The 12,283-nt window shown below is 45.5% G+C and overlaps 1 pseudogene; it reads left to right on the forward strand.

Annotated features, from left to right (window-relative positions):
• Nucleotides 1-5,503: 5,503 nt before the first annotated feature.
• Nucleotides 5,504-8,490, forward strand: LOC146200587 (uncharacterized; annotated as a pseudogene).
• Nucleotides 8,491-12,283: the final 3,793 nt, after the last annotated feature.

Consider the following 12,283-nt stretch of genomic DNA (forward strand, 5'->3'; position numbering starts at 1 on the left):
AGTTCTATGGAGTACTGATTCCAAAAACCGAGGACGCGGCTAAATTGCTCTGTGTCGAAAACTACCGCCCAATAAGTTTAACAAATGTGGACTATAAAATATACATGAAGGTCCTAGCCAGAAGATTGCAGAATGTCATTACAACCCTTGTAGGACCTCATCAGACGTGCGGAATTAAAGGCAAGACTATATTCACTAATATTCACGTTGCGAGAAGCGTATTGGAATGTTGCGATGCCATGCAAGATCAGGTAGCAATGTTACAACTGGACCTGCACAAGGCCTTTGATCGAGTTGGGCATGATATCTTGTATGCACTTTTGGAGCATGTAAATGTCGGGAGTGTAATCACAAATGGTGTTAAAATGGTTTACAAAGACTGCGTTGCAAAATTAGTCATAAAGAGTAAATTGAGTGAATGCATAGCGGTATTATCTTCTGTTCGACAAGGGTGTCCATTGTCACCCCTTCTCTTTGCCTTATACTTGGAACCTTTCTGTTTGAGGCTTCTCTCCAGCGAAGCTATTACAGGGTACAGATTTTTCAATGTTGCAGTTAAGGTCCTAGCCTACGCTGACGACATCGCAGTGTTTTGTGCGGACCAAGACAGCGTAAAGGAAGTTGCCAAAGAAGCTGTGGAGTAGTGTAAGGCAGTGCAATTAACTGGACTAAATGTTTAGGTTTCTGGAATGGAGACTGGGAACACACACCGGAATACTTTTGTAACATTAGATGGACGATAACACCGGGCAAATACCTTGGTGTGCCACTTGATCAGCGCAAGAACACGAAAGAGTACTGGGAGGAAGAAACGCCGCGAGTTAAAAATCAAACGAACAAGTGGGGAGGACACAACTTTTCTATGTTTTCTAGAGCTGATGTGTGTAACGTATTTTTGGTTGCCAAGATATTTTATGTTCTTCAAGGTCTATCGATGACAAGAGCGTCTGTACAGAAATTTCACCGTGTATTTGCAACGTTTATATGGGCATCCACATGGGAACGCACGAACCGGGGCAATCTGTTTCACGCAGTTCAGAATGGGGGCCTTGGGTTGACGCATCTATTTCTCAAGCAAATTGTGACTAGATTTTCTTTTCTGCGTGAGTAAAGTGACACCTTTCTAAGGACTGTAATCCAAGTGAGATTACGTGAGTCACTGCCTGATTACGTCGTATCTGCTTTTTCAAAACCGGTGGCATTAGGCCCCTTTTTGCGGGAAGTTGTTTTATATTTCCGTATCCTTAAGGCAAGGTTCTGAACTGAATATCTCTCAATTGTGCCGCGAAAGAACTTGCATAAGTATCTGCGAGATGTGTTTTTGGCAATGCCAGTGTACTGCGCTGTGTATAATGTAGGGTCTGAGCGTGACGTTTTGAAAAGGGCAAAACGTATGCCTGGCAGAGCTGGTGCAAAATCATTCTTTTTTCAATTGCACTCCGGCACTCTTCTAGTCAAACCGTGGCTGCAGACCATGGCTGTACCTCGGTCTATTAACTGCATCATTTGCAGAAAACCTGAGACCATTGAACACCTTGGAGTGTCATGACTCAGTTTTCCTCTGGGATATCTTGAAGCGAACTTTAAAAAAGGAATTGCCAATAACGCCATTCGGTATCCGATATCTGCCATGCGTCGACCCTGAAGGAGTGCCGAATGACATGCTGATATGCTATTATGTATGCATAGCGTATGGAAAACGCGTACGGATGTCAGGCATGAGCGAACCGTTGTACACCCCGCTCGACACTACTTCATCGAGAGAGTGGTATACCTGAGAGAAATTCTGCGTGCACAAGATAATTCTCTGGAGTGGCTACCTGTACTGGACCAGCTGGCTTCAGTAAAGCCCTTTTAAATCTAGCGCTCTAAGCAGAACGTGCCTAGTGCTTTTAGCATTCCTTTTGTTTTGCTTTGTTGTTGTGTATTCAGAGTGTATGCTGTGTTCTTTAAAAAATGGTAATAAAGAAGAATAAATTGTCGTAGTACAGTGGTTAGAGAACTTATCTACCGCGCGAGAGACCCAGGTTCGGTTCTCAGTTGGTAACATAGTTTTAATTTTTTTATTTACAGGTGTAAAATTGTTTACTGTAAGGAGTGATGTGTCGGCAAAATTTTACCACGAAAAAGAATAGAAAAAAAAATAAATTACCCATATGCGAGGACATCTAGCGACTGCTACAAGCTTCACGCCCTCAACGTAGCCTCCGGGATCAGCGGCCCCGCCAAGGCGCCAATTTCGAAGATTTTTGTCTGCGAGCTGCTTCCCGTTATTGCTCTTGCAACTTGTGAAACTTCCAAAATACAGCAATAGTGGATCAATAAAGATTTTTTTATTTGTTATGACTTATTTATATGACTTGCCTGTGACTGCAGAGAATTTAGATCTACTTGTCGTCTGTTCAGCTTTGAGGAGGCAGCGAAAGCTAGCAAAAGGTGCTCCTTTGACCGCTCGGTGCAATTTCGTCGCAGCGGTTTACGGAGAAACGTTAAGGCAGTGTTTTCAGTGTTTTTTAAGCTAGCCCATTGAACAAACTCTTTCTATACGCGGTGTTCAGCTTCGTATGTGTTACGCTTTTCAGTTTAGTCAATGTATTGAAGCGACAGACCTCTGTCGCTTAGGCTGTCGCAGTAAAGGCCAACGTTGTGAAAGTTAATCGGGGCGCGGGATTCGCTTTTTGATGCACGTATGTTATGGTAATATCCTCCTCCCTGGGGCGTTAGCATTAGTTATGGCACGTGCCATAGAGTCAGCAGAATGAGTGTTTCAGTCAGTTGAGGTTTATATTATAGTGTGTTGCTGTCGCCTATAAGCATGCGCAGATATAAAAAGGCTGTTAGCGTGTACCGTTGGCTGCACGAATTTTTAGCTCTGCAGGTATTTAAATAATGAGATGGTTTCCGCTCAAGTAATGTTTCTAAATTAAAACTTCCAGACATGAAGCCTAAAAGAAGGATGTCAGGTTGCGCACCCGGCTGCCCCGAACGGTACAAGAAATCGTCAGACAAGATCTCGTTTGTAGTTCGGAGGAGCCCATCTCTGAAATGGCAGTGGGAGAAAAACCTAGGAATGTCCAAGGGCACGCTTACACAAACAAGTGCAGTTTGCGGAGCACATTTTGATCCTCTGCACGTTTTGCGGGACTACGTCCATATGATCGGCGGAAATGAAGTTAGAGTGCCTCGAGGTACAGCAAAACTTGCGCCTGGAGCTGTGCCTCTCAAGGCAACCTCAATGTCTCGGAATGCAGAGGGACTCGATGATGAACGCCATGCACTTGTTACACCATCTTTCAGCGGGGGCAGCTACGATCAAGAGACGACAGATCGCACCGAGCATGACAGGAATAAAAGAACGTGCATTTCCGCGCGCCTTACAGAACAGTTGAATGCACGATATAGGGGGTATTTACGTGACGTCACAGCTGACGTCAGTATGCAGCCGACGCCATCTTTGTGTCCTGTTCTGGTACTAGTACGGGGCGACAGTTAGCTTAACTGTTCGTGCGCGTCCATTTTCTCTGTCACACTCTGCCTCATGCCAGCACCGTTCTTATGAAAACTCGTTCGGTATCATGAGTGACAGCTCGATTTATCGGCAAAGTGTGCGCGATGCGGACAGAGACCTGTACGAAACAATACTTTGGTACTGACCCGTGTGCAGTCGATAAGCGCAACTGCACGGTAAACGTCGGCCTGTGCCCACGCATAAATATGTGCGACATTCATGAATTCCTTGTCCTACGGACAAGCTTCGTCACAAGAAACCAATCGCAAGCCTACTGACCACTCGAAGAACGCAACTATATTACAAGCGGCTGGGTTAAGAGCCGCGGTTGAAGCAGACGAACTCGCTGCCGTCCAACGTTTATACCAACTAAACAGCTGAGTTTTTGTACCTGATATTCTGCATAGAAATGGTATTTGGTAGTCAGTATCTGTTATACAAAACTAGTTTGATGTAATTGCCTCAATTTATCAGAAAAGTCGGATGTTTGCATCGTCTGTGGCAGTAAGGAAGCAAGCGAAACCGCTGCCACAGGCCACAGCGATGACACCGGTGGCACCACCTCAGTGCCTTGCGGGCTCGAAATAACTCTTTGCAACTACACTCTTGACATAGAGCGCAGTTTTGGTCAAGCTAAACTTGATTCGTTATTAGAGATAAATAAGTTTATAAAGTTCTTCAAATCTTCTGCACAACAACTCTGTCCGCCTACGTTCCTTCGCCGATCTGCATGCGGTCTGCTTTGATTAGCAGCCAACACAGACGATAAGAACATCCGCCTTCTGATCGAGTGAGGCAAGTACGGAAAACACAAAGAATAGCGAGCCCTCTTTAAAGAATTTTATTGCAGCAAAACACGACAAGGAGGTGTTGACGGCGTGCTGCATGCATGCACTTGACTGGAAGCGATACATTGCCACGCTGGTCTTTTACCGGGAATGTGTCTTCCGAGTGCGTGAAGAACAGTCGTACACGGATAGTGACAAGAGCTGGCTGCTACGGCACATTCGGAAGATGCCAGTCCAGCCCATTTTGATGGTTTTTGGTTTTGTGGGGTTTAACGTCCCAAAGCAACTCAGGCTATGAGAGACGCCGTAGTGGAGGACTCCGGAAATTTCGACCACCTGGGGTTCTTTAACGTGCACTGACATCGCACAGCACACTGGCGCCTTGCTTTTCGCCACCATCGAAAAGTGGCCGCCGAGGCCGGGATTCGATCCCGCGTCCTCGGGAACAGTAGTCGAGCGCCGTAACCACTGCGCCACCCCGGCGGGGTGCCCATTTTGACATACATTTCTCATATTCCATGATACTTGTGCGGTTGAGCCGTGCCAGCCATACGCGACGTCGCATCTCAGTGAGGTGTCTTGTTAGAGTGGAGTTGTTCGTGTGTACTTCCAGAACCGAACCTTAAAATGCCGAGGTCGTTTGCGTAGCTCTCCAGCTTTCGTTGTTTACACTGTGCATGCGTCTATTACATTCTACGATAGCTCAATAAACGACATATAACTGCGGATGCCACTGCCTGTAGAACCGCATGACAACACTTGATACGTAAGTTCGCCCTGTTCGTTCCGTGAAAACAAAAACGGCCGATTGCGCCTCAATTACCCACAATGCACCGCGCATAGCGCGTCAGTAAATACCTCCTATAAGGCACAAAAAAATTTGACCTACGCTGCTTCGTCAGTTTCACATCTAGATTCACTCCTGGAAAGCGACTCTCTCCTTTTACTTAGGACTCCTGCACACAGCAATTGGACAACTTTGGTTTTCCCAAACATTGACGGCACGTTTTACGCAACGTGGAGACTAGAAAAGGAAACCGTTGAGATATTACATGACAAACGGATGTCATTTCATCTGAAGGAAGACGGCATATCATGCCGCACGTACATAAAAAGAAATTTCCACGCAGAAAGAGGAGGCCTTTCTATAGAAACGGCAGAAGAGGAACTCGAAACAGTAGATGTGTTTTCTCTGTGCTGCGGGGCGATGCCCAAGAGACAGCTGAAATCAGCGGGACTTACGCTGACAGCACGACTGGCCAGCAAACTTGAGTGTCACGGAAACGTGCACTATAGCAGCAGCTGCCAGGGCACGGTATCTGAAGAAGGTGAGCAGATAATCGATTTTTGAAGGTGAACAGTCGCGAGACGATTGTGGAACAGGTAAACAGTTTTTTTTTCACGAATACGCAAAATATCATTGTTGATTCCAATTCATACGCCTATAGTGATTTGATAAGGTACTTGTACAAAGAACTGTTTGCACTGCCGTAATAAATAACACCGTTAGGTTTAACACGTAACTACTTTTATTCCTATTCACACAGGTTTCCGTGTACGTCACTCCATGCGGTTAATTCTGCTAAGAAATGTCGGGAATGGCAGTGCCCATCGAGCGAATGAAAAACAAATGTACTGGATGCTGTTCCGATACAAAGCCGCTATCTTTTCCTGCCTGGTTACGCATATCCTGGTTACACATTTGCATGGAGAAGTGTGGGACGCGGGCACGTGTTGAAACCGGTGAGATTTATTCAAATACCCTAGTGACGGTTCGTTTTATTTACAGTGCGTTATCGGCGGTATTTTTTTGTCTGTGTGTGTATGTTTGTGTTATGCGCTGGGGGAGGGGTGTTGAAAATACTCCTTTTTAATTATTTATACTTGAAATGTACTCTATCACTCTATTCCCTTTCTCGCATATGCGTCCAAGCCGGAATCAACGAGCAAGTTGTGCTTAGCATGATGCCCGTCCCATCCTGTTTTATTGTTAAAATTGGTGTTCTCTGATAACCAAACTTCTAGCATCTCTAATCCTTGAATGTTCTAGCATTTGTTGGGTGTCATAAACCTAAAATTGTCTATTACGATGTCGTGGTAGTAGCCAATTTTATGCAAACGCGGAGATCCGAAGTTAGGTTCCAACAAAAAGAATGTAAACAAGAGAGCAAGCCAGATGAAGAGGGAGGTTGAAAAGGTGAAATACTAGAGAGCTTCAACCCCCCCCCCCCTCCCCCCAATTGCCTTCGTCCCTGAATTATAGAGTCTTCTGGCCGTTTTCCCAGCATTTACTGTTTATTTACTAGTATACATAGCGCTGAAATGGTATTACTTCGGTCGACATTACTAAAGTAGCGCGAAACAAATACGCTGTAAGCTGAAGGCAAAACCGAACTGAACATTTGCTTCTCATAACTGTGTTTAGGTGCCATAGCCGGATTTGCGCGCCGGTTTGAGCTACAGGCCGAGGTACAGTCAATCACGGGTGTACCGAACCCGGATATATCGAATTATTACATATATCGAACTCTTAGAATATCCAATTTAAAATCTCATGCAAAAGTATAGGAATGGTGTACGAGTTTGTCGAACTCCTGTTAAGTGAAACATTCTGGTATATATATCGAAGTTCTTGCCGTAGAAGTTCGTGCCGTGGGTGTGTGTATTTGGGGGGGCGGGGGATATTGAAGAGGCTGCATATTGTTCGATGGCATCGTGGATTTATATAGCATAGCGCACTGCCACACGACTGGACAATGGAGAGCTTGATTTTGGGCTTAAAACGTGTTTAAAACGTGGCCGTAATTCTGTGTTGCGTTTCTTTTTCAGCTTCCAAGTGTCCCGAATACAAAGAGGCAAGACACTCTCTGATAAGAAAGAAGTACAAGCTGAAGTATCCGCCGCAGGAAAGCGCCTTAAACGGCCACAGCAAAAGAAAAACTTGCGTCAGCAAAAGCGAAAGCTTATGGCTCGCGTAGTGAACATAAGGAAGGAAGTCAAAACAATGGCGGAAAAGGCCCCTCACGTGGTGAACTTAAGGAAGGAAGTCAAAACAATGGCGGGAAAGGCCCATAACCTAAGTGTCTTATTTCAAAAGCAGGATTGTGGGCCTTCCCGCGAAGCAAAGCCGCGCTGCATTTCTTCAGAGCTGCAAAAAGGAAAGGCACTCGTGGGATAGAGATCACTTAGAATTGGCTACTCGAGTTCGTTCTTATAAAAATCAAGAGTCCTAAATTATACAACTACATGCGAAGAAATGAAATTTTGGTTTTGCCATGTAAGAACATATTTCGCAAGCACCTATGGTGCTACAAATCTAGTTTCGGATTTTCGATGCATGTTCTCAGTGCCTTGAAGGAAAAAACAAGAACGACGGACATTTTCAAAGACACGGAGGCCTTCTTGTGGACGAGCTCAATGTTTCAGAGCACGTCGGTCACGTCCTCGGGACGCGCCAAAGGAATGGTTGATTTAGGTCCCTTTACGCCACTCAGTGAGAGAGGCCAGCCATGTGACCACGGCATGGTTATTATGTTCGTATCGTTCTCGGGAAAGTGGACACAAGTGATTGCTGTGTTCGCACACATGGAAATGTGAAAGGGGAACTGCTGGCAAAGATTCTCGTCGAAGCCGTGATGCTTGCAGAAGAGGCAGGCCTTCGCGTTGACTTCGTCACGTGTGACGGGGCAACGTGGAACGACGAGTGCGTTGGAAACGTCCTAATCTACTTCTGCATTCATCGCAGGGCACACCTGCGCAGCCGTACTAGGCGCCAACACTGTTTCATCTGGAAGCCGCCATCGTGAAAACGCGGATTACGCTGGTCACCACCCGGTTCAAGGAGGCGTCGTTGTCGGCTGCGTTGTGACCTGCTACGTTTGCTTCCATGTGACCTCAGACACTAGAAAAGGAACACCTTCATCGACGCTCGCGGCACTTGGCAGTAGCGACGAGTGCGTTGGAAACGTTCTAATCTACTTCTGCATTCATCGCAGGGCACACCTGCGCAGCCGTACTAGGCGCCAACACTGTTTCATCTGGAAGCCGCCATCGTGAAAACGCGGACTACGCTGGTCACCACCCGGTTCAAGGAGGCGTCGTTGTCGGCTGCGTTGTGACCTGCTACGTTTGCTTCCATGTGACCTCAGCCACTACAAAAGGAACACCTTCATCGACGCTCGCGGCACTTGGCAGTAGCGACGAGTGCGTTGGAAGCGTTCCAATCTACTTCTGCATTCATCGCAGGGCACACCTGCGCAGCCGTACTAGGCGCCAACACTGTTTCATCTGGAAGCCGCCATCATGAAAACGCGGATTACGCTGGTCACCACACGGTTCAAGGAGGCGTCGTTGTCGGCTGCGTTGTGACCTGCTACGTTTGCTTCCATGTGACCTCAGCCACTACAAAAGGAACACCTTCATCGACGCTCGCGGCACTTGGCAGTAGCGACGAGTGCGTTGGAAACGTTCTAATCTACTTCTGCATTCATCGCAGGGCACACCTGCGCAGCCGTACTAGGCGCCAACACTGTTTCATCTGGAAGCCGCCATCGTGAAAACGCGGACTACGCTGGTCACCACCCGGTTCAAGGAGGCGTCGTTGTCGGCTGCGTTGTGACCTGCTACGTTTGCTTCCATGTGACCTCAGCCACTACAAAAGGAACACCTTCATCGACGCTCGCGGCACTTGGCAGTAGCGACGAGTGCGTTGGAAACGTTCTAATCTACTTCTGCATTCATCGCAGGGCACACCTGCGCAGCCGTACTAGGCGCCAACACTGTTTCATCTGGAAGCCGCCATCGTGAAAACGCGGATTACGCTGGTCACCACCCGGTTCAAGGAGGCGTCGTTGTCGGCTGCGTTGTGACCTGCTACGTTTGCTTCCACGTGACCTCAGCCACTACAAAAGGAACACCTTCATCGACGTTCGCGGCACTTGGCAGTAGCGACGAGTGCGTTGGAAACGTCCTAATCTACTTGTGCATTCATCGCAGGTTAGTGAAAACAACACATTGATCTTAAGCATTATTGTTGGCCCCTCGTCGCTGCTGCCAAGCGTTTTCATTTCAGTACATTTTATTTGCTTTCAAGTGAAAGTGGTTTTAAGGGAAAGTGCTTTGTGAACTTGTGCTGTTCTCCGTCTGCTTGCTGAGGCCTGTCGAGTGTTCTGCAGAGAGACATATTTTCAAAAATGACTGGGAAAGAGGCGGTAAAAGTGAAAGATGAGTTTAAAGCTGATATCGCAAAGCTACGAGAAGAAATTAAAGCTGAAATCAAAACATTTCGCGAATCGATGGAGCGAGAAATGCGTAATAAAATTAGAGAACTGAAGAGTGAAAAACAAGGCTTAATTAAAAGCATCGAGTTCGCACATGGCTCTATCAGAGAGCTTGAGGAAAAGCTAAATGCAGAGATCGCTAAAAACAAGAACCTTGCTGAAGAAAATGAGACCCTTCAGTCATTGCACACGAGTCTGGAAGGTAAAATGCTTGACTTGGAGAAGCGACTTACTCTTTCTGAGCAATACTCGAGAAGAGCCAACCTAGAAATTCAAGGAGTCAACAAAAATGACAGCGAGTATGTGTTTGACATAGTCTCAAAAATAGGAACTGCAATTAGTGAGCCTATTGAAGAACGGGATATTGAAGCCTGTCATAGGGTGCCGACACGTAAGGCAGACAAGTCGAATATTGTGGTTAAGTTCCGGTCTCAAGCCAAACGCGACAAGGTACTTCAGAAAGCCAAAAAAATGAGGCTGACAAACACTGATGTTGGGATAGAAACTTCGGACCCTATATACGTAAACGAACACCTCTGCCCGGCACAAAAGAAACTGCTTGCATACGCTGTTAAAAAAAAGTATGAGCATCAGTGGAAGTCTGTCTGGTCGCAAAATGGAAAAATTTTCATGAGGCAATCTGATGGCTCGGCGGTTATGCCGATAACCAGCGAGAAAGACCTTATCAAGATCTTCTCGTCGGAAAGCAGTCGTGCTGAGTTAGAAACAGGTGATATTCATAGCTCACCTAGCAATTGAAATGGGGCGTCCTTCTGCTTGGTAATCCGTAACAATTAAAAACAAAATGGCCTATCACGAACTTGCTCTACCACAACAAGTGAAACTAAAGGACCGAAGGTGTGAAACTGCTCTGCACTTTAATGCCCGCTCAGTAGGAAATAAGGAAGAAGAAATCACGTTCTTGTTAAGACAGTTCACTTTTGAATTTACGGTTTTGATGCTCACTGAAACATGGTATCAATCTGGCTGCAAGATGTTGGAATTACCCGGTTACGAAACCTTCTTCCTTAACAGACCAAATAAACGAGGCGGCGGTGTCGCTATCTATACTCTCGCGTGCAAACGATGCCACATTCTGCCTAATCTTAGTGAGGTTACAGAAGATTATGAAGTTTTAACACTGCAAAATCGAAACCAAGTGATCTCTGTTGTATATCGCCCCCCAAATGGCAACATGAAGGCTTTTACAGATTATTTTGACCAGATTCTAGAATATGCGTCACTGAACAAATGCTCGCTTTTGTGCAGTGGTGATTTTAATATCAATATGCTTGACCAGAATGCTACTGTACGTGATTTTACCATGAAACATGTCCTGCGGTTTTGTAAACTTATTCGAAACACCAACACGTGTCACGTGCACAGGTGCGACTGCACTTGATTTATTAATTACGGATATTGAAACCAGTGTACTCTCTTGCGGCACAATTGCTTCTGATGTAAGTGATCACTGTCCGGTATTTGTCGTTTTTCGGAATGAGCATGTTAAGCGAAACATTGTGAAACAGTCCATACGTGTGCAGCGCATCAACGATAGCTCATTGGAAGCTTTTAAGCACGATATTATGAACTTTGACTGGTCTTGTGTGTTGCAGAAAACGAGCGTCAATGATGCGTACGACCTATTTTTTCACCATTTCCTTCGTTTTTATTCGAAGCACTTTCCGCTGGAAGTACACACCCCTCCCAAAAAGATAAGAAAACCATGGGTTACAAAAAAATTGTTGAAAATAATAAAGGACAAAAATTGTCGGTATCAAATGTTCCTTCGAACACGCACAGAAGATGCGCTGCTTTCTTTCAAAAAGTTAAGGAACCGATTGAACGCGGAGCTACGGAAAGCTAAAAATATCTATTATCAGCGGCTCTTTTCTAACGTCAGTTCAAGTAGACCTGATATTACCTGGAAAGCTTTAAATGATGTCCTTGGTCGCCGTGTAAATAACCATGCTACGAAAACGATGCTTGTCAGTGGAAACGAAGTGAGGGGAAGAGCACTCGCACAACACTTCAACAAACATTTTCTTAATAGTGTTACTTCATCTCAAGATCCTACAGGAGCCCTTATCGCCGGTTATCCTAGTCAGGTTAGCGAAACTATATTCTTCGAGCCAACTGATGCAAGTGAAGTTTACAACGTGTATATGGGAATTAGTAATGCAAAGCCTTGGATGTAAACGCCATGCAGATGACACTGTTGAAATATGTCATATCTATAATTTGTCCCCTGCTTTCTCATATCTATAATCTGGCACTTGAATCCGGGGTTTTTCCCAACGGAATGAAAACTGCAAAAGTGTCAGTAATTTATAAAGGGGGCGACCGAAACTTACCAGGAAACTATAGGCCGATTTCGCTGCTCCCCGTGTTTTCTAAGGGACTGGAAAAGGTTATCTCTTCAAGAATAACGAAGTTTTTTTTATAAACATAAGGTAATATCTGAGTCGCAGTTTGGTTTCAGAACAGGCAAATCAACAGAAACAGCCTTATTAGCAATGAAAGAAATTATCTTGAACAATATTAATGACAACTTGTATACAGTGGGCCTTTTCCTTGATTTTATTAAGGCATTTGACTGCTTAAATCATGCGATCCTTGCTTATAAACTTCAAATGTATGGAATCCGTGGTAAACCACCCAGACTGCTTGAAGATTACCTCCAAAACAGAAGCCAGTCAGTACCTGTA

Source organism: Amblyomma maculatum, chromosome 2 (assembly GCF_055883805.1).
Source record: "Amblyomma maculatum isolate TAMU_Amacu chromosome 2, ASM5588380v1, whole genome shotgun sequence".
NCBI lineage: Eukaryota > Metazoa > Arthropoda > Arachnida > Ixodida > Ixodidae > Amblyomma > Amblyomma maculatum.